Source organism: Petaurus breviceps, unplaced genomic scaffold (assembly GCF_028583685.1).
Source record: "Petaurus breviceps papuanus isolate PSGF00001 unplaced genomic scaffold, PetGlider_PUasm1.0 186, whole genome shotgun sequence".
Taxonomy (NCBI): domain Eukaryota; kingdom Metazoa; phylum Chordata; class Mammalia; order Diprotodontia; family Petauridae; genus Petaurus; species Petaurus breviceps.
This window is the reverse complement of record NW_027185798.1, coordinates 43,310,121-43,333,035: the sequence shown is the minus strand read 5'-3', so window position 1 is coordinate 43,333,035 and position 22,915 is coordinate 43,310,121. Positions and strand designations below refer to the sequence as shown.

Genomic DNA, 22,915 nt, shown 5'->3' with positions numbered 1-22,915 from the left:
CAGACCAGCTCACACGTCCACACGCACACACACACTCACACGCGTCTCCCCACGGCCCTGCCACGTGAGCCACGCTGGGGGAGGAGAAAGCCCCAGCTCCAAGCCGCCTCCCCAGGGGGTCTGCTTGGGCGTACTTGCTAAACCTCCGAGCGTCCCCCCTCCCTGCTTGAAGTCGCTTAATGTCTACACCAGCCCCCAGGGAGAATCGTAGGTAAGCCCCACCTCCGCACAAAAGGGATGTTCCGAGAACGAGCTTTGCGAGGGGGGGGGGGGGGGAACCCCGAGGAGGAAGATGTGGATCGCATGGACCGCGTGGACCGGCCGTGCTCCGAGCCCTGCGGTGCTAAGGAAACCAGAGGGACAGCCCCGCCCTCGAGGAGCTTACCTCGTTACGGGGAAACCGCTGCTTGCACATAGGTCCACGCAAGGTCGCCTGCAGAGTCGTGGTGCAGTCGGGCCCCCATCTGGGGTTTTCTTGGCAGAGACACTGGAGTGCAGTGCCACTTCCTTCTCCAGCTCTTTGTACAAACAAGGAAACTGAGGCAAACAGGCCGAAGGGACTTGCCCAGGGTCGCACAGCTAGGAAGTGTCTGAATTCGCATTTGAACCCAGGACTCCCAGTCTCCAGGCCCACTTAGCTGCCCCAGTAGAAGGGAAGTAATCTGAAAGGAGAAAACACTGGCATTTGAGGGGGACTTGGACTGAATCTGGAAGGATGCCAAGGGAAGGACTCTGCAAAAACGCCGAGGGCAAAAGGGGGTGGAGCATTCCAGGCTTGAGGGGAGGGGGACAGCCCGTGCAAAAGTCTGGAGACGGGAGACGGACCGACCTCTGGGAGGAGCAGAGCAGACTGAGGGGTGGTTTTCCTGTATCACAGGGTTTCTGGAGGGGAGCAAGATATAAGAATGCCTGAAAGATCGGAGTGTGAAGGGCTTACATGGACAGAAAGCAGTCTATATTCTGATCCTGTAGGCAATTGGGGATCACTGGATGACCTACACTTTAGGAAAATCGCTTTGGCACCTACATTTTCGGAGTGATTTGAGACAGACTAATTAGAAGGTTATTTCAAGTCCAGAAGTGATATGAGAGGCTAAACCAAGGTGGCAGCCATGTGAGTAAAGAGAAAAGTGTTGTAAAGGTAGACACTATAAGACTTGGCAACTGATTGGATATGCAGAATGAGGGAGAAGGAAGAGGAAAGAATGACACTGGGGTTGGAAACTGGGTGCTCTGTTAAGTAGGATAATGTAAATTTGGAAGAGGAGAGGATTTGGGGGAAAAGATAATAAGTTCTGTTTTGGATATGTTGGGTTGGAGATGACTGTAAGACATCCCTTTCAAAAAGTCTGAAAAGCAGTTGGTGATTTGAGAGGCTTTGATCTCTGAAAAGAGGAGGATTTTACATAAATCTGTGAGTCTCCATGGAGATGACAGTTGAACCCGCAGGACTCCTATTGGAGCTGAGGAGGTGACTGAGTGAGCAATAGTTCTTAACTTTGGGCCCCTTCTGAGAATAATATTTTTTAAATGCACAAAGTAAAATACATAGGATTACAAAGGAAACCAACTACATTGAAATGCATTTTTTAAACATACAAATTTACAGATTCCAGGTTAAGAACCCATGGTAGAGAAGGAAGAAGAAAAGCACCAGGACGGAGCTTTGAAGGGACCCGTAGCACTGACGTCTGATGTAACTGGAGAATTGACAGGAGCACCACAGCTCCACAGACATCTCTCTCCCTGTGGAAGCTTGAGACCAGTAAGTGTTTCATCACCAGCAGTGGATGCCAAGACTTCGATCAAGATGGAATGAGCTAATGAACAAATGAGTGAATGAATAAAAAAGCCCGAGCTCTGTGATAAGTGCTGGGGTTACCAAGAGTCACCGGTTTTCCAGGAGCTCTGATTGGGGGAGATGACAGAGAAGAAAGTCCCCCTGCACTGTCCCTGGAAAGGCCTGGAAATTCTGAAGGTTCCCAAGTGAAGTCGATTGGATGTTAAGGCCCTTAGGTTACATAAGTAAGTCAGATGGCAGAACCAGGAGACTTCAGAGGTTAGAGACCGAGAAGGTGATAAGAGGTGGTGATCCTTTATCTAATCTGAAGGAACAGAGTTGTGAACTCACATCCTGTCCAAGCCCTGGTCTAAGAGAGAGGACAAGGAGAGGAGGGCCTCTAGTGGCTGCTTGCCTGGATTCTGGGACTGCTGGAGGACACCGGGAGAAAGGTTGCCTGACCCTTGGTGGTGGTGATGCCTCCCTTGGTCTCTTATAGACCAGTTATGTAATGCTGATTGTGGCAGGAGGAGTGAGCGACTGTGAGGGAGACATCTCCAAAAACGGGCAGACCTGAGAGAGCACGTCTCCTTGACCCACAGTATGTGAAGCCAATCATTACAGCTGTTGATAAGATGTACTCCACCAAGCCCACATATATGAGACACCTTTCCAGGAGATCGCCATGGAAGTGAACTCCTACTTGGGAAGATTAGCTCCACCCCCGCCCCTGCCACCTTCATGCCCATCTCTGGCTGGCAGCCGTGTGCAAGGGCAATGCCAGTGGATTTCATTTGATAGAAGCCTGGGACTCTTACCATTCCTCCATCGAATTATCTCTGTAGGATGCCTAACAGAGTACTAGCACTGTGCCTGCTGGCAGGGTGAAGACTGGCTTCTTGAAGATGGGCATTATAATAACCTTTATTCCCGGAAATGCTACCACAGAGTTAAGCCTGTGTAGATGAGCCATGAGGCTCTTTCTGGAGGATCATCAGGACCATTCTACTGCAGACATAATAGCAAAAGCTGTAGACTGAATACTAACTCAACTATCTCCATTCACCCTAGACTGAATATACAGAACCCTGCTGCACTAGACCCCACGAATACTGCCCCTAACCCACAGCTAGAGAATTTCCTATGGAGACAGTCCATATCCCATGAGTTCATTCAAATGCCGAAGAGCACTGCTGCCAGCAAGCAGTATCCTCAGTTTGGCCACTCACTTTATTTGACCTTTAGCCATGTGATCTGGTCAGTGTGTGAGACCCTTCCTGGGGTCTCAAGGAACTCAGGTTGAGAAATTCCTTGATACAGCAAATGATTTTAATGTGAAGATCTTTTTTTTTTTTTTTTGGAGGGGGCACGGCAAGGCACTTGGGGTTAAGTGACTTGACCAATGTCACCTAACTAGTAAGTGTTAAGTGTCTGAGGTCAGATTTGAACTCAGGTCCTCCTGACTCCAGGGCTGATGCTTTATTCACTGCCCCACCTAGCCAACCCGTAATGTGAAGATCTTGAGCAGAGTAATATAACTAGAGACATTAAAAATGATGGAAAACCTTAGTAGAGACTTGCACTTCCCTGGTGCAGATAGTCTTTCTAACCCACTCAAGGCAGGTCCAGGCTCTCTACTCTCTAGAGGTGGTAGTGGTCAGTCAGGTCCAACTCTTAGCCACCCCACTGTCCATGGGATTTTCTTGGCCCTGGAGTGGTTTGCCATCTTCTTCTTCTCCAGTGGATTTAGGCAGACAGATGTTAAGTGACTTTCCCAGGGTAACACAGCTAGCAAGTGTCTGAGGCCAGATTTGAACTTGGTTCTTCCTGGCTCCATGCCCCATGCTCTATTGACTTAACCACCCTGCTGCCCTTTCTCTTCATTGTTTGATTATTTCATGACTCACCTCTCGTTCAAGTTTGTTATGTTGTAAAAGATTGTGCACATTGGCATGCTAGAGAACAATCCCAAGACCTCAAAATCTGGGGCTGCTGCCGTTGTGCAGATGTTTTTTAAATGACCTATGGGTGTGAAAAATTTCTCCTAGTACCCAAATCAAGGTCATTTTGCAAAGAGGCTGTCCACATCAGTGAAGAAAAAAGCACCAACTTCCAGCAAAGGCCATCAGGAAGGGCCCAACTAGCTAATTCTTTTGTGGATTTGGCCAGATTTTGCCACACCTGTATGTATCTGATATTTTCTATTTATGAATCTTGAACTTTAGTCCAAATATATGAACTTTAGTCCCCTTCTTGGGATCAGAAAAACAGAAAACTTGGGAGGTTAGGAGGAGCAGTGGAGAGAGTGAGTGCTAGACTTGGAGTCAGGAAGACCTAAGTTCAAATCCAGCCTTAACCTCACCACATGAATTTTCTTCACCTTTAAAATGTATATCAGTACAGTAATAGCACCTCTCTCATAAGGTGATTATGAGGCCCAAATGAGGAATATGTAAAGGCCTTTGCAAACTCTGAAGTGCTATATGAATGCTAGCTATTACTACTAGACCATTTATTGAATAAATTAAAGATTTAATATTTAAAACAAAAAAGAAATAGGCAGAAGACTTTGGACAGTAGTCATTTTTTGGTTTGAACATGTGATTTCATCAATGTTGAGAGCTTTGGGGATAGAAATATCTTCCACTTCTGAAAATTGGAACTCCTCTGTAATTCAGTTCTAGAAAGCTTCCTGGAACATGGACAGATTTCAGAGGTTTCCCCAAGGTCATAGGGCAAATATGTCATGAGGCAGGAGGTGGTTGCTGTTCTTGTGGACCCAGAGGAAGGCCTTCTGTCCTCTACTCCACACTTCTCACAGCCAGAGCCGTTATAGATTCTTAAAACAGAGCTGTTCTCAGCAAGGAAGTCATTGTTAGAGGAGTCAAGGGATGCAAAGTAGAAGACCGGATTCTTGACATTAACAAAAGTATTTACAGCAGAAGTTTATCCATTGCCTGTTGTGTGTAAAACTCTTCATTAGACATTAGTCAGTGGGATATCGGAGTCTATCTAGCAAACCAGATAAGATAGCAACATATAACTACAGTAAAAATTAGAATGTAACTAAACAAGGTACAGAATGCTACAAGGCAGGTCAGGTTGGGGGTGGAGTGGCGGAAGCATCCTAACAGGTTAGATTGGTTGGGGAAGCAGCTGAAGTTTCCCTTCAGATCAGTAAGAGCAGAAGGAGTGCCTTCTTTGTAGTCAGCCTCCAGTTCAGTGAACATGGTGGCTATGTTAGAACAATCTAGAAGAGCTGAGTTTAAGTAACTCCTCTAACACATATTGGCTTTGAGACTACGAATGTCATCAATCTCTCAGTGCCCCTAGGCAACTTATTTTAAGAGCACAGATTCTGGGAAGAGGTCAATTTGCATTGGTGGAAGAAGTTTCTAAGTAGGAATTCCCCATCTGATCCCCAACTAAAGGGATGAGCAGGTGAGAATGGCACAAAAATGGCTAAAGGAGGAAGACTGTATAACAGCAGAAGCTCTCAGAGCCCAAAAGGAGGAGGAAGCAGAATCACAAAATCAAAGAATTTGAGAACTGGAAAAAATCAAAATCAGGTGTCATCTAGTCCAACCCACACGTGAAAATAAATTCATTTTTATTAAGAGCCTTTATCATAGGCCAGACACTGCGTTAAAAGCTAGGGATACAAAAAGGCAAAAGAATATCCTTGCCCTCCAGAAGCTTACATTCTAGCAAGGAAGGAAACATGCAAATAATTATAAACTAAACAAGCTATATATAGGATTGGTAGGAAATGATTAATCAAGGGAAGACACTGGAATTAGAAGTTGGGGAAAGCTTCATGTAGAAGGGGGGGATTTTCATTAGGGTTTAAAGGAACTCAGGAAGGCCAGTAGTTGAAGTGGAGAAGGGAAAGGATTCTAGGCCTGAGGGACAACTAGGAAAAATGTCCGGGGCTGTGAGATAGTGTCTTGTTCATGAAACAGCCAGGAGGCCAGTGCTGTTGGATCGAAGACTTTGTGTCAGGGAGTGAAGAGTAAGAAGATGAGAAAGGTAGGAAGGAGCTGGGTTATGAAGAGCTTTGAATGCCAAACACAGCATTTTGTATTTGATCCTGGAGGCAATAGGGAGACACTAGAGTTTATTGAGAAGAGATGGGGAGGGGGAGGGGGGAAGTGGCATGGTCAGCCCTGTGCTTTAGGAAAATCACTTTAGCTGTTGAATGGAGGATGGAATGGAGTGGGTAGAGATTTGAGACAGGCAGACCCAAAGCAGCTATTTCAGTAATCCAGGCAAGAGGGGATAAGGGCCTGCACCAGAGTGGGGGCAGAGTTGAACCAGAGAAGGTAACATATGGGAAAGATTTTGTTGGAAAGAATCCCGAGCAGGATGCACTCGACAGATTGTCACCCAGGATCTGCTTGAAGACTTCCGAGGACAAGGAGCAAGACCACCTCTGTGGACGAAGCCCATTTCTAATTTGAAGCAGGGTTTTTGTTGTTTTGGTAGAGGAAGTTCAGTTTGTTTTCTACTAAATTGTACTTTTTTTTACAACTTCCTCCCACTGTTCTTGGTTTTGCCTTTCGGGTTCAAACCAAAGTAATCCCTCCCTCCATGACAGTACACGTGATATATTCACTGTCACGTTCCCCTGGGGTCTTTCCTTCTCCAGGTTAAAGAGACTCAGTTCTCTCAACTGTTCTTCATGACATACTCAGGCACTTTCACCATCCTGAACGCCCTTCACCTAATCATTGTCATTCCTAAACTGGGGTGTCTGCTTTGTTTGCAAAGCCCCTTACATATATTATCTCATTTAAACCACACAACAGCCCTGTGATATTGGCTTCTGTTATCATCCCTATTGAGCAAGTGAGAAAAACTAAGGTAGACAGAGCTTCATCAGCTTGCCCAGCATTGTACATCAAGTCTCTGAGGCAAGTTTGAACTCAGGTCCTCCAGCCCTCTAACCACGACACCCCTCAGCAGTCTCCTCATTTTGGTTTCTTGTTACCCACGTGGCTTCAGCTCACCTAAAAGGATTTGATAAGAGATTTGGTAAAATGTGTAACCAACATCTAAGCAAACTGTACGTGAAGCATTCCTGTGAGTCAGAGAAACCTCATCAAAGAGGGAAATGAAATTAATCTGTCAGGACCTGTCCTTAAAGCAGCACTGGCTCTTTAGACTCACTATTTCCTTTCTTAGAACCTCACTAATCATCTTTTTAAATAATCCAGAATTTTTCTGGGAATCAAATCAAGCTCACAGGCCTAGGATTTACACAGTCTACCCTCTTCCCTTTTGGGGAAAATTGGGACACTTGCCCTTCTCCAATTCTGCAGTCCTTCCCTCCTTCCTGATTTTTCAAGGCAAACTCATAGTGATTCAGCAATCACACCTTCTTTCAGTACCCTGGTCGAAGGGCCTGCTGACTTGAACAAGAACAGCTAAGTGTATTCATATTTTCTCCCTACTTGCCTTGTGTTTCAGCTCTCTATTATCCATATTTGTTCTGTATTTTCAAAGATTTTCTCCATGGAGAAAAACAAATACAATTTGGGTAGTTCTACCTTCTTTTAGTCATTTATAACTGTTGTACCATCCACCCTGCCCAGTAGTCACATCCCTCTTTTATTCTCCTTCTGTCCCTCCCTAGTAGATCTTTAAAGACAAACTCCTTCTGTTGTCCTTAACTCACCACTGCCACTGATGCTTGCTTTAGCACTTCTGAAACTATTCTTAGGAGACTGTCATGGGTTTGTAGTCGTCCTCTATCCACTGCCCTAGCTTCCACATTCTGTATCTGTCTTTTATAAATCTTAAGTTGGCTATTGAGTTCCTTGTGCATCCACATTCATTCTTCTAGACAACATCCTGTTTTCTTCAGTATTGAAACTGTTGCTTTGCAAGTGATTTCAAACTTGAGACCTTCCTAGCCCGCCTTGACTGACTTCTCCTATACTCTCCCAAAATCTAGATTGGAGGTCACATTGCTTGCCTTGTTTCTCTTCTGTCGGGAATTCTAAGACAAAGCACTTTGTTGCTCCCTCTTTCTCAAGTTCCTGTCATTTCTAGTTCACAAGTTTCTCTTTGTTGGGCATAATCAGGTCCAGAGTAGGAATTCCTCTTATTGCACCCTCCACATTTTTGAAGAATGAAACTATGAATAAGATAGGCAAAGAAATACATGCATATGTGCATAGTTCATATGCTGCTCCCTTTTTTTGGCAGAGAAAGCTCTTACTTAACACAATGTCCAGATCATTGAAACCCTCTACCTGAGCCTATCACTCTTATATGGGACCTCTGTGTATGCCTTTGCTCTCTTGTCCAGGTGGTGCCTTGGACATGCCCCAAAGATGTCACTTCGGTTTCTGCCTTTGTTGCCTTTTGACTTTCACATGATTGTTACCCTTCTTGCTTCCCTCTCTCTACTTCCTTTGTAATGTCTTTGAAAATTTAAAAAAAAAATACCTTAAGCTGTTGACTGACTCCCTTTTGTAGAAATTTTGGATATTGGAAAAATCCTTTTTATTGGTCTCCTTTTTCCCCCCCTTGCTTTTCCTCCTAATACCTTTAAGTGATAGGTCACATGAAAATTAGTTTTTAAAAGAAAGTTATACTAGATAGCAACCTGTATTTTCTAAAAATAATGGAAACAAAATATAAATACCTAAATGTATAATGCATAAGTAAAATAGATAATACTTAAATAAAATAATGTATAACACACAAATACACAATGCATATTTTTTTTAAAGTTCATCTACTAAATCCTACCTAAAGTATAATACCTCTATTAACAAAAAGTCAGAAATACTCTCCATTAATGTCACCACACAGCCATCATAGTTTCCCAATAACTAATTAATAAATTTTGTTATATAAACCCCCATCTAAAGTCACATGAAACCCCACAGTGATATCTTTGCAGAGAATATAGCTCCTTATTAAGAATGAGAATCCTGGAGGGTTGGGGGGGGGGGGAGGGAATTAGTTGCTGGAGTTTTCCACATCTGGGAAGATTGATTATTCCTCCAGGGTGACTATAAAGGCATATCAGGACATTCTTTTGCCTGCATTTTCTTGTTGGCAAGTTGGTGTGAGATCTGACCCCGAGGCGTGTTTGTAATATATTACTGTGTACAGGAGCTGTTTACTGAGTGAAGTAAAACAGGAGAGAAATTGAGCAAGAAAAGAGGTCGAGATGTTATTGCCCCCATGCCTGGAATGCTCTTCCTCTACTCAGGCTTCTCACCTCCCTAGCCTCCTCTAAGTCCCAACTAAAATCCCTGGAAGCCTTCTCCAACACCTCTTAATTCTAGGGCCTTTATTCTCTTAATTATCTCCTATTTGTCCCATATATAGCTTGCTTTATAGATGTTTGTTTGCATGTTGATTCCCTTGTTAGACTGTAAGCTCCTTGAGGGCAGGGGTTCTCTTTTGCCTCTTTCTTTTGTATCCCCAACTCTTCACAAAGTTCCTGGAGCAGTACCCAGTACATAATGGGCACTTAATAAATGCTTATTGAGGGGCGGTAGGTGGTGCAGTGAGTAAAGCGTTGGTCCTGGAGTCAGGAGGACCCAAGTTCGGTTCTGGCCTCAGACACTTAACACACACACACACACACACACACACACACACACACACACACACAAAACTAGCCGTGTAACCTTGGGCAAGTTACTTAACCCCAATTGCCTTCCAAAGAGCCAAAAACAAAAAACAAACAAAATAAATGCTTATTGATTGGTTGATTATTGAGGGCTTATGAAGTAGATATAAAATATTTCAGAGTCCATGAGAGGTGAGCATGGTGAATTTCCACAGTGGATTCCAGTGAAATGTATACTGACCTACATAGACCTCACATGGATAGCTGGGGAAAGGAGTTGTGGGACTTGGAATCTAATGCTCACCCACATGGGAAAATATCAACATTTTGGGAACTGTTAAAACCAACTTTGGCAAAGGCAAGGAGTCTGATTAGCACCTCTAGCAGTTATGCACCTCTATTAGTTTTCACATAGGGGAAAAGGAAAAAAAAAACATCCATAGAGAAGCCAAGAGGTGTAAGCATAATTCATAACAGGTGTGATGGAGTGCTGGAGAGTCTGGTGTATTGTTACATGTCGCTAAATATTCCCTCTCCTCCACACTGGCCCCACAGGAACTGCTTTGCCCTCGGATTGTTGGACTTTGGTGAGTTCAGTCAATCAGAAAATAGTTGGAGGGAAAGGAATGAACATTTACATCAGGCCTGCACAACCTGTGGCCTGCCAAAAGATTTCAGGTGGTCCATGAAAAATGTAGAGGAAAATCAAATTATCTGGCCTTACCCCTTCTGAAAGAAAAAAAAATTCTAAAGAAAAGAACAATCAATGGGAAAGCTGCTTCTGGATCATTAGTAATCTCCTGAAGATCTTGAGGACCTCAGGCAAAAATGAAAAATGATCTTCATACCCCTTTCTTTCTTTCATCTGCCATTCATGGGCCCAATCTCACTGCTGACCTGTAGGAAAGCTTTAACCTGCTCCTGTTCCATTTCCACCCTGATCTGGTTCACACATCCTTAAGTAGCCAGAGGGATCATCTATCTCCTGCCCCTGCCTGGCCTTGGGCCCTAATCTTGTTGGTGCTGGATTTAGTGAGATCAGCTATAACCCGAGAATTTGTGAGCTTAAGTGATATACTGCCCCCATCCTCTGCAGTAGCAGTGATTTCTAGGCAGCAAGCAGTTTCATATAATTTCTTGTAAGATTTCTTAAAATTTAGCATTTTGTCCTCTAGTCAAGATAATGGGATTTTTGAGGAAGGTAGGTGTCATGAAATACAAAACAAGTCTTGAGAATATCATAGTATATAAAGTTTCCAAGATGGAAGAGATTTTAATAACCATTTCTTCCACTCCACCTATTTACACATGGGAAAACCAACTCTGCGAGTGACTTAAATAACTCGTCCACTGCTTAGTCACAGTTCCAAGAAGGAGACTGAAATGAGGGCTTTTGGCATTTTTTCCATAATGTTTATACTTGGGGGGGAGGCGGTTACCAGCCAATTTATATTTTTCTTTTCTTTTGCTTTTAATTTGTCCATGCAGACAGGCAGAAGAGAAAAATATTCTCTTACAGTAGAAGCCATGGGGGAAGGGAAGAGAAATATTTTAGGAAAGGCCCATAATACTTAGGGATAGACTATCTATCTATATGTATGGCCAGATCTTAAATTGTATGTTAGGGTTTGTTGTGGAGCTTACCACCAGTTTGAAAAACTGGGCTCAGAGGATAAAAGCTGGAGATTGATTCCTCTCTCAAAAAATGTTTCACTTTTCCCAGAAAACTAGTAAAGACATTTGAATTCCTTAACATTTTACCTTGATACGTGATCAGTGTTATTGAGTTGCATGCAGCTTCTCATTAGCCTGATTTTGATACATATGTCTGGATTGTCAAGGCCAGCAAGCCACTCCATCCCATTCCCTCAACGTACACTAGAAAAATGCAGCCTCCTCTCTGGACATTCCATTTAGTATCTACCTGTTTTCCTAAAAGTCTGACCTCTCTCGTGTCCTTTGACTTTTGAGATGTTTTGTGACATAAAAGTTGTTAAATAAAATATGTGTTGTTTATTGCCATGTAATTTTATTTCCCGTTTCATAATAGTAGCTGCTGTTCTCTATTTCTTTTTTTAAAGTAATTTATTTTTAGTTTTCAACATTCACTTCCATAAGATTTTGAGTTCTAAACTTTTCCCCCTCCCCCTTCTCCAAGACAGTGTGCAATCTGATGTGGGCTCTACATATTCATATTAAACATTTCCACATTAGTCGTGTTGTAAAGAATGGGAGGAACCATGAGAAAGAAGAAACAAAACAAAACAAATAGAATGCTTCAGTCTGTATTCAGACTCCACAATTCTTTTTCTGGACGTAGATAGCATTTTCCATCATGTATTCTCCATTTCTTACTCAAGCCTGGGAAGCATGAAGATATTAACTTTTCTTAGCTCAAACTATTCCTCCATTTAAACTAGCCAAAGGTACAGCCACATCAAGTAGTTAAAAGTTTGTCAGGTTAGTGTATTCCTGTTTCAACTTATCGACATATGATAGTATCAGTGTAAACACCTAAAATCCCTATGTATTATGTGAAATGCCTCCTAAGGACACAAGACTACTTTCCATAAATATCTGTTGACAGTTTCAAAGATAATCTATAATATCCCAGGTAGCCATAGCTTCAGATAATCATATTTTCAGGTTATCTTTTAATTTTCTCTTATAACTCTTTGGAATTTAAGCCCCTGTGCCTTCCTCTCTGGCAGAGGAAATTGCAATACTTTTTCACTTTTACTCCAAATAGTTGTCACTTTTCAAGACCAACCTTTGTCTTCAGGCTTGACCTTAAAGCCTCTGTTCTGAATATTCTGCCCTGCTTATCAATTATGTAGAAGTCCAGTCTCCATGTTTAAAAACCCATGTTTTAAACTTTGCTGATATAAGGTAACAATTTAAAACAATTGAGTTGAAGCCTATTCTACCTTTTACCTCTTTCAGAAAAAAAAAAGATTAGTGCTGAACTTTTCAGCAATTTTAAGGGCATGTGCCCTGCAATCCACTATAATAAACACCAGTATAATTGACTTAACTGGAGATCTTGACAACTGGCATTGTGTGTTATGTAAATAAGTTTTACAGAATCTTGGAGTAACAAGGTACCTTAAATACCATCTAGTTCAATTTGTAACTAGCTAAGGAATTATCCCTTAAACATCCCAGCCAAGTGATCAGTCATCCAGTCTGGGAATTGGAGTCAGGACATTCTTAGTTTGAATCCTGCCTCAGTCACCTACTACATGAACCTGGCAAGTCACTCAACCTATCTATGCCATACTAGCACCTCTATTCCCAGGGCTTTCACAAAGATTGCATGGGTTAATATATATAAAAGCATTTTGCAGTTCCTAAGCTATATAAATGCTAGTTATTTTTAGTGAAAACCTACATTGATGGGGAATTCATTGACACCCAAATTAGCAGCCCTTTTCCACAAGGCCTCAAAGGTTGGGGACTCACCCTTGGGACTCAAAGCTAAAATCTGCCAATAGGCCATTGACAACCCTTCCTACTGCTTCCAGTTCTGCCATATGGGAGCAGGCAGAACAACTATTGAAGATGAAAATTGGAAGGACCCTATGCAGTTCAACCCCTAGACCAAAAGAATCCCTACTTATAATGTACCCAGCAGTGGTCCTGGGAGAGAACTCGATTCTCCAAGCCAATCATTCTGCTTTTCATCATCTCCACCCAACAGGTTTTTCCTGTCATCAAGCCTCAATTGGTCCCAGACTCTGCATCCATTGCTTCTTCTTTTTTTTTTTTTTTGGAGGGGGGAAGCTGGGCATTTGGGGTTAAGTGACTTGCCCAAGGTCACACAACTAGTTTTGTGTTGAGTGTCTGAGGTTGGATTTGAACTCAGGCCCTCCTGACTCCAGGGTCGGTGCTCTATTCACTGTGCCACCTAGCCGACCCCCATCCATCGCTTTTTGCTTTGGGTCCAAACAGAAACAAGGCTAAGACTGCCTCCACAGTGAACACTTATCTGAGTTATAATCCACACTTTCTTTCAAAGTTTCAGCTTCACTCTCTTGCCCAGGTGTTCATAATCTCTTGCAATACTTTCTGGGTTTCTTCAGGTACTGTCATTTGTACTCCTGTTGTGATCTATTCGAGATTTAAGGTAGACATAGCTGACTCACAGGGAACTTACCTAGTTGAAATGTATTTAAATCAAAACAAGGCATGTATCAGCCCATCTGTGATACAATCCTTCAGATCCTTTTGGCCTTGGTTTGAGATATACTAGGGCACACATAGGGTCCAACCAAGAGCTGAACAGCCCTGCTAAGACTTCATATTGTCTGTGAATCACCTGAACATTGGTTTTGTATTCAAGGATAAACAAAGGAAGCTGTTATTCTTTACAAATTTACTGCTTTAATCACAGACACCTTCAGCTGTGCCAATTAGAAATAATTTAGATCTGGATCCTCACTTAGGTTGGTCCAGTTCCTTGGTGGTCAATGACCTCTCCTATGAACCTCAGTCATTCTGGCTGTCACTGTCTACATCTTCCCTCTTCACTCTTAGGGGGAAAGAGCCAGATGTGAGCACATTGCCTCTTAACGTGAGTCACCAGAAGTGGGTGATGATCATTAGATCTGATATGACTTCATGAAAAGTTTCCTGGGAATTTAGGAGGTACTCTTACTCTGTTTCCTTCTGATTTTTAAAACAAGACTCTAGCCTAGACAGTAATATAGATTTGATATTCCTCCCTGATACAAGGCCCTTTGCTTAGCGTATTTTGAATTTAGTGGGAACATTTATAGATTTCTGAACAGTCACATTCTCATATCTAAATATAGTCCCAATATATCCATTTTTACCAATGCTATTTATACCACTTGGTGAATGAAGCATAATCAGTTTTTATTATTTAATTAGGGCATAAATTAAAGGCTCTTTATTGCAAGTGCCTCGTGTAACATTTTAGTACCTAAGTACTACCAATGATTGATATTCTCTGCTTCCTCAATGCATACAGTTAGTGATATTTTAGTATCATATCCAAAATATAACAGTGAAATGTTTGTAAATTAAGTTTAGTTCAATTCAACAAGTATTTTTAAGTTCCTGTTATGGTCTAGGGGTAGGTACTAAAAGTATAAAGACAAAAAACAGAACAGCCCCTATCCTTAAGGAGTTTATATTCTTTACAGAGAATTCAATGCAAGTTATACAAATTGTTGTCATCCACAGAACCCAAGAATTCTGTTGAATAATATTAAGATACTTCTGTATTTTGCACACAACCACCTACATATATAAATATGTACACACACGTATATATCTGTGTATGTATATATATATATATATATATATATGTAATACCACACATATAGGATTTACAAAATATTTTCCTCTCTACAGTCTATAAGAGAAATACTGCAGACATTCTTATTCCCATTCTACAGATAAGGTGACTAGAGCAAGAGGGCTTAAAGTGATTTGCCCATGATCATGCTACAGGTGCCAGAATTTGAGGCCATGTCCTCTGACTCCAAGTTTATTTTCTCTCATTCGGTGCTGCCTCCAGCTCCTCCAACTAAAATCTGACCGAGCCAGGCCTTGACTTGAGGTCTTTGACTCCAAGGCCTATACTCTTTTCACTACACATTGCTTTTTGCCTGTCCTCAAGAGAAATGCAGAGGGAAAATCATCCACTTACCAAGAGGTTTTAAAAAATCAACAGGAAAAAATAATAAAATCTAGAAGAAGAATGGCTGATTGAGCCAAGAAAAGCAGAAAGAGGTGAAGGGACCAGTGAGTTACAGGAGGATTGTTTTGCTGCTCCATACTCAGCTACACGGAAAGATTGTTCTTTTGACTGACCTCTAGTTAACCTGATCATCAATAAACCAGAGCTTAGCGCAGGGACCCGTGAGTTTCCAATATGAATGGTGTATGCATTGTTGCTCTTCTGTGATGAATTCTAAATGGTAATGTATTTTTCCATGCCTTGAATGAGCCTCTTCTCATCCCTCTGTGATCAGGGTTGCTTATTACCAACTGACTATTCTAATCTCTTTACATCTTACTTCCTAGCCCAACCACCTCAGGCGACCAATGGAACAATTTGCTTTCTTGATAAAACAAAGTGTCTTTGTTTTCTTGATAAAAAAGAAAACACTTAAAAAAAAAAAAAGAATGCTTGAAAGAGATGGCTAGGTGGCACAATGAGTAAAGCGCCAGCCCTGGAGTCAGGAGAACCTGCATTCGACACTTAACACCCACACCCACACACACAAAACTAGCCTTGTGACCTTGGGCAAGTTCCTTAACCCCAATTGCCCTCCAAAAGGCAAAAAAAAAAAAAAAGAAAAGAAAAAAAACACTCTAATATGCACAGATTTTAAATAGGCAAAGCAAAAACATATCAGTTCATTTCAAGAGAGAACAATGTTGTAAACTTCACTCCTATGCCATAAACATGGTGATTTTGAACCTTAGAAAGAGCTCTGAACCTTGCCATGTCTGTAGGGTCTACTATATTAAAACCCTCAAGGTGCTTAGAATCCATTTTAGAGCTGGAAGGGACTTGAGAGGCTGTTTCCTCCAACCACTCTATTTTGCAGATGAGAAAAGTAAAGTGACTTACCTGAGACCACATAGAGATTTCATGGCAGAGGAAGGACACTGTATAGCCTTTGAATAGAAAAGAATAACCGGGTAATGCAGGGAAACAAGGACTAGTCTGGGAGTCAGGGACCCTGGCTCTGCATCCTGGTTTCTGCCACCAATGGACTATGACCTTAGGCAAGCTACTCTCCCTCTCAGTTTCTGGGTCTCAACTATAAAAGGAAGGGCTTGACTCCATGACTTCTAAGGTGCCTTACAGACTGACCAGCCTGTGATCCTAAAAGTGGTGACTAAAGCTGAATCAATAGAGGGAGGGGATCCAGTCCTCAGAGGCTGATTAGAGACTAGAGATAGGGAATGCAGCAGTTGCCCTGCAGTAGGAAGTGCCCTGTGAGGAAAATGCCTTTATCAGGGCAAGCTGGCACCTTCTCTGCAATTTGTAGGCTGATTGGGGGGAGGGGGGACCAGCTGAAGTTGAAAATCTCTGCCACAGCTGAGAACTCCTGAGTTCAAGGTGGTATTGAGGGAGGCGCACCTGGGTCCAGAGCCAGAGATCACGAGGGCAAGCTTGTGCTTTCATGAGGGGCTAAGGTACACTTAAATATGTATCTTCCAAATACATTATTTCAGACATAGACAGAAAGGTACCAGCTAGAAACTACAAATAGTACATATTTAAACTTATTACCAAGGGCAGGCATAAAGCAAAGAAAAGTCATTTGTTAAGTACTCATTGTGCAAAATGCTGGGTTAGGCACTGGGAATTCAGACAGAAAAAGAAAAGAGAGCCTATTTTTAAGGACCTCACATTCTAATGGGGGAGATAAGACATAAAACACCTACTGTGTGCCAGGCACTGTGCTGAAAAGACAATCCCTGTCCTCAATGAACTTAGAGTTTTATTTGGGGGGAGGGCGGATGGGGGGAAGGTAGAGACAGCACACAAGAGGAAGCAGGAAAGTGTGGAGAGGGGAGCACCAGGGGTACTCATGGGAAGGGTGTGGGGAAGACCATCTTGTTCCATGGAGTTGAAGAACCAGTCAGAGCAGCAGGTTCAGAGTGGAATGGGCCCCAAAGTCCAGAAAGGAAGGAGGGCATTGGGAGGAGTTTGGTGCTCCACCCTCCATACCTCTGGTCAGGGAAGAAGAGACCGAGGGAGGTGGTATCAGTCCAGGCTTGAGCTGATAGCTTCATGATTCTAGTGCCTTCTCTCTGTTAATCAACATTTATTAAGTACCTACTATGAGCTAGGCCCTGTGCTAAACACTAGGAATACAAAAAGAGGCAAAAGATACCTTCAAGGAGTTTAAGATTTAATGGGGGAGACAGCATGCAAACAAATACATACCATCATGGGAGGACGTCTGGACTTGCTCATAAATTGGACTCAGGAGGGTCAGAGTGGCACAAAGCTGTCAGCCAGACTCTTTCTTTCAGAGTCATTGAAGTCCAATGGCAAGGAAAAAGCCAGGACTACTGGTGATGGCCCAGGATGCAGTGGATGACCCTGGTGCCTTCAGTGGTATCTAACCAGTGTCAAGTGTGCCTGCTTCCCTGATCACTGTCACACAGCTAGTAAGTGAGGCTGGATTTGAACTCAGGTTTTCTTGACTCCAGAGATAGCGCTCTATGCACTGCCCCACCTAGCTGCCCCAGATTGTTAACTATTTCCTCTTTATCCTGAATACAGCTTGCTCTGTATGTATTTGTTTGCATGTTGTCTCTCCCATTAGATTGTAAGTTCCTTGAGGAAATTCTATATCCCCAACTCCCAGCACAGGGACTGGAACATAGGAGGCTTTTGATAAATGCTTGATTGATTGATTGGTGAGAGGTTCCTTTTTCAGGTCTTCAGTAGCTGTGGCAGTTGAAAAGGTGAGTACTGTAGCTCCTGGAAAAGTAGTTGCCAGGCCACATAGCCATAAAGGTTGATTCCCCAGATGATGGCTGTGGGACCTGGGCTAGAGCAGAGCCCGTGGTCTGGAGGGCCTTATTATTCTGGGGTTCTTAGACAAAGAGTTCTGGGCTGTCTCCATTCAGGTAATTTCACGTGTGTGTACGCCCACATATATGCATATGTCATAATTTGAGCATGCAATATATACATATCTATACATACATGTACATCTATATGTCATGTCATAATAATAGTCCTCAAGCAAATAAAATTCACCTTAGTTATTTCCTTTTCCTCATGTATCTCACCCAGAAACAAAATTTAATATTAAGATTTTTAGGAATTTTTGATGAGGAAAGAAACAGGACATTGGTTCATAAGAATGGGACTCCGCACAAAGCTATGTTAAGCATGTAACCCAGGCATCAGTAATGTATATTTCTCCCTTTAAAGCTCACATCACTGGACAAATGGAAGTGATTGCCCTGGGAATATATATGGAGGGGGGATAGGAAAGCTGAGAATTGGTAATTCCTACATGACCCATTTCAAACTGGCCCTGTAGAGAGCCTGAGAAATATATCTATTCCATAGGTTTTTGCTTTTTTGTTTTTTTGCTTTTTGGAGAGGGGAAGGTAGGGCAATTGGGGTTAAGTGACTTGCCCAAGGTCACACAGCTAGTTTTATGTTAAGTGCCTGAGACTGGATTTGTACTCAGGTCTTCCTGACTCCAGGGCTGGTGCTCTACTCACTCTGCCACCTAGCCACCCCTATTCCATAGTTTTTGAGGAATCAAAGGATCCTTATGAAAAGCTGCTAACAGAAAAACTTATTTTAATTTCAATCAACTGATTGCAAAAAGAGCAGGCTGAGTGCTCAGAGTTCATTGATGGTAAACAGCTATTGACTTTTGATATTTCTATTATTTGCTTCAAGGAAAACTCATTTCCTCACTCTGGGTACTTCCTTCACTCACACAAATGACAACCTCATGTCAACTCCTTTTTTGACTGAGGACAAAAAAAATCAATTAGTAATGAGCCTTCTGGTGATAAATCTACAATGCAAATTCCTTTTTAAAAAATTCTTGGATGTGTTTGATATTTACTGATTTTAATTTTTTTTTTCTTTTTGGAGGGCAATTGGAATTAAGTGACTTGTCCAAGGTCACACGACTAGTTTTTGTGTTAAGTGTCTGAGGCCGGATTTGAACTAAGGTCCTCCTGACTCCAGGGCCAGTGCTCTATTCACTGCACCACCTAGCTGCCCCTTGTTTACTGATTTTAACTATATCAAAACTAGAAGTTTGAATTTTGAAGCAAGTAACACGTTTCAAACCAGAGACCTTTCAGGAGCAGCTATTACAACAAGTAGAAGATAATAATAGCCAGCATTGACAAAGCCCTGTACACATCTTATTTTCACAGCGATCTTGGGGTTAGGACAGAGGTTAAGCAACTCGCCCAGGTCACTCAGAAGTACCTTGAGGCCAGAGTTGAACTCGAGTCTTGCAGGTCCATCACTCTCTCCATCGTACTACCTAACTGCCATATGATGGAGAATTTATGTTCTCGGAAAGTTTGGAGAAACCCTCATTAGCACTAAAGATTACATTAGGTAGTGAGCTTCTTGAGGGCAGGGGGACTGTCTTTTCCCCCTTTTTTGTATCCTTATCACTTAGCACAGTACCTAGCACATAGTAGTATTTATTCGAATAAATGTTTGATTGAAGATTCCATTTTGATTTTTGGTCAATTACAGTCAATCAGATTTCAGTAAAATTAGCCAGAAGCCTGAGGCAATATCCTCTCCCTCAATAACAGGTTTTTCTACCTTCCCTTCCCGGGAAGACAAACCTGGTAAGAGAAGGTAAGGAGGCCCTCACTCACCTAGGCCTGTTTGCAAGAGATAAAATTGCTGCTCACCTGGAATCCTCAAAGCCACCCTCCTCTGTGTTCTCTAAAGGAAAAGAGAAAATACTTGGCCAGCTACATAGATAAAACCTCGGAAAGAATGCAGCTATGTAGAACCGAATGTTCTGACAATGCAGCTGTGTAGAACCTAATGTTCTGACAAGATTCTGGCAATAGCGGTGCTGTCATTTTTTATTCCAACCTGGGCTGTGCCCACCCTATTTGGCAAATAGAAAGTCCAGAATCTAGCATTAAAAAACCCAAATAACCTTTCCCCCAGACCAGGGATCCCAGATCTCCTTATTTATAGGAAAGAAGATCCCCACTTTTGACAGGATTTTGTCAGTGGCCTGGGACCCAGTTTGAATTACTTTCCAGCACAGTTAATGACTGGGCATCAAGCCATCTGAAGAGATACGTGAACTTGAACTTCTATGTACACATACCCTGACACTGAAATCACAAACTAGGTGTATGGATCATACACCATGAATAGGGTGAGGACCTCAGACAGAAATGTCACATGCAGCTGCTGCTTTAGGCCTTGACTGAAATAAATGAAATTGTCCCCTCCCCCCAACCCCATTCCTTTCTGTGTGAAAGTCATATAGGGTCCATTAGTTCTAGCCTGGAACGTGAGATAGGCATCTGTTAGCCTTCTACTAAACTGTTTATCATCTTTACAAGCAGGCACAGCCATTGATTGATCTGCTGTAACCTTAATGGTATGGGGGCCAGGGGAAGCTATGTATTTTATGAAGTGTGCCTTGACCTGAGGCCTACAGGGAACATCCTGGTCCTTAGGAAACAGCAGGAACAAGACCCCAGGGCACTGCCTTGTGAAGGGAAGATGGAGAATGTGGGAGCCTGTGAGGTTGCTTCTACAGAGACCAAGGCTTGACAGCGGCCTGAACCAGGGAGACCACCTGGGGTACAGCACAACCAACCTGGGATTGCAGAGGGGGGTGATTTGAGCCATTCATTATTTAAATGTTCTTGCTTACTAGGTGCTAATATCAGTTGTTTCTATCTGTGGAAACGGTAAAAGTGTTACCAGCAACCTCCAAATTTCAGCTCCCCAGAGCAAAGCCCCTCAAAATCCTCTGCTAGGATGGTCTAGTAGCCAGGGCATCCAAGATTGCTTCTGGTTAACCTGTTGCTCTCAAGTGTCACCTGAATAAGCCACTTCCTTCCTCCATGACTTAATTTCTCCAACTGTTAAATGGTGAATAAAATCCCTGACTTCACAAAATAGCCATGAGGATGTCTGAGTCACACTTGAATACCAGGAGGTACCTGGATGGAAGACCACGTGGAGCTTCTGGTATTTCCTTTTAGGGCCTCTCTGGGCAGGAGCAGAAACTTAGTTATTAAACTAGAATTTAATGCTGTTGATTTCAGTCCTGCAGACTGTTATAGCTTGCATTTCACATAACCATGAGTTAAATTCTTCTCTCTGGCCGATAGGCAACATTCCTTGACTTGCTAAGGCAATCATTATAGAGGGGCCTGTAATCCAGAAATCATCTTAAAAGTGGAATCATGCAATGTTCTAGTGTACCTCTTTAAAAAATTAGTTAATGTAAGGCAAACTCTATTTCTTCCCACACTCCCTCTACCTGTGCTATTTGCCTGAAATTAAACCGAAGTTTTCTTGTTGATTTTTCTGATGGCCTAGGATTTCTGTTCTTGTAAACAGCTAAAAAAAATAATAAGTTCCCATGTATAAAACGAAGGGACTGGACTGAGCGATCTCCAAGGCCCCTCCCCGCTCTAAATCCTATGATCCTAGTTTGTCGCTTAACTCTGCCTCAGTTTCCTCATCTGTCACATGAGCTGGAAAAGGGCAGGGCAAACCCCTCCAATATCTTTGCCAAGAAAACCCAAGACAGCTCAGGCAGAATCAGACACAACTGAAATGATCCAACAACAAAAAAATGAAGAGTGAATATATGTTCCTAAATCCAGCTCGTTTTCTCAAATCCCATGCTACCTCTTGGTATTCAGAATTTTCCAAATTCTGTGGTACAGTAGGAAGACCACAGGAGGGCTTGCCCACCATCTGACTCTGTGACCACGGCAGGTCATTTCCTTCCTCTGGACCCAGTTTCCTCATCTGTATAATGGGATGATCTCTAAAGTACCTTCCAGTCCTGTGAATCTGTGGTGTGGAATATTATTGACCTGTGTCTAATGGTTTATAGAACAGGAAGGTTGTTTGAGTTTGCTCTTTAAAATGTAATTGTTATTATCCAGATAGCCAATAATATAGCTAGCATTCTTCTGGCATTTTAAGGCTGCATGTGATAGCTCATTTAATCCATGCAATGATCTTGGGAGGCAGGTGCTATTATGATGCCCTTTTTATAGATGAGGAAACTGAGGCTAAGTGACTTACCCAGGCTCACATAGCTAGTGAGTCTGAGGCAGGATTTAAACTGAGGCCTTTTTTGACTTCAACTACTAGACTCTATTCATGGCAACACCCCCTGCCCAATAATAATAATTTAGCCATTCCTTTACTTCCCATAATGCTCACTTCTTTTGAGCCTAAAAAAAACACTTTACTCATGATCCAACATGGTGTATGTGTGTGTGTCTTTGTGAGCCTCAGTTTCCTAATCTGTAAAATGTCAGGGTTAAAACAGATCATCTTTAAGGCCTCTCCAAGCTCTCTAGTCCTAAGATCCAGATCCCTTTCATTTCAGAACATTTGTTGTCCTTGATTTTGTCACTATTAACCACTTCCTTCCTTGGTAAAACTCCCTTCACCTCCATGACTTAGCACTATGACATTCTTCCTAGCTCTCCAAGCATTCACACAACTGTAACAACGACCAGATATCACAGTTACATTTCACATACATTTGACACTGGGGTACATTTAAATACAGTTGAATGTGACCCACCTAACATCCCTATGAGAGGGACACTTCACTTTAAGTATTATCATCCAGATCTGATTTCTCAAGGAAGCCAATCATTCCCTTTTTTATGGTACCATCATGCTTCTAGTCACTCAAGTTAAAATTCTGGTAATTATGTTATAGCCCTCTTTTATTTTTATTGCCTGAATCCCTTGTCATCCAAGTCCTTTTGATTCTTGCTTTGAAACCTCTCTCAGAATTAGAGATCTTTGATTC

At 42.4% G+C, this 22,915-nt stretch overlaps 1 protein-coding gene and 1 long non-coding RNA gene across 2 annotated transcripts in view; one reads left to right on the top strand and one right to left on the bottom strand.

Moving 5' to 3' along the window:
- The window catches only part of SLC16A1 (solute carrier family 16 member 1), a 42,023-nt gene extending 40,932 nt beyond the window's left edge, over positions 1 to 1,091 (bottom strand). Inside the window, exon 1 of the mRNA XM_069090334.1 lies at positions 386 to 1,091. The gene's annotated coding sequence lies outside the window, so the exon portion shown is untranslated. The remainder of the gene's footprint in view (positions 1 to 385) is intronic.
- Positions 6 to 4,336, top strand: LOC138162853 (uncharacterized). Its single transcript, XR_011168734.1, has 2 exons — positions 6 to 211; positions 1,610 to 4,336. It is a non-coding gene; the product is annotated as an uncharacterized lncRNA (long non-coding RNA).
- The last annotated feature ends 18,579 nt before the right edge of the window (positions 4,337 to 22,915 follow it).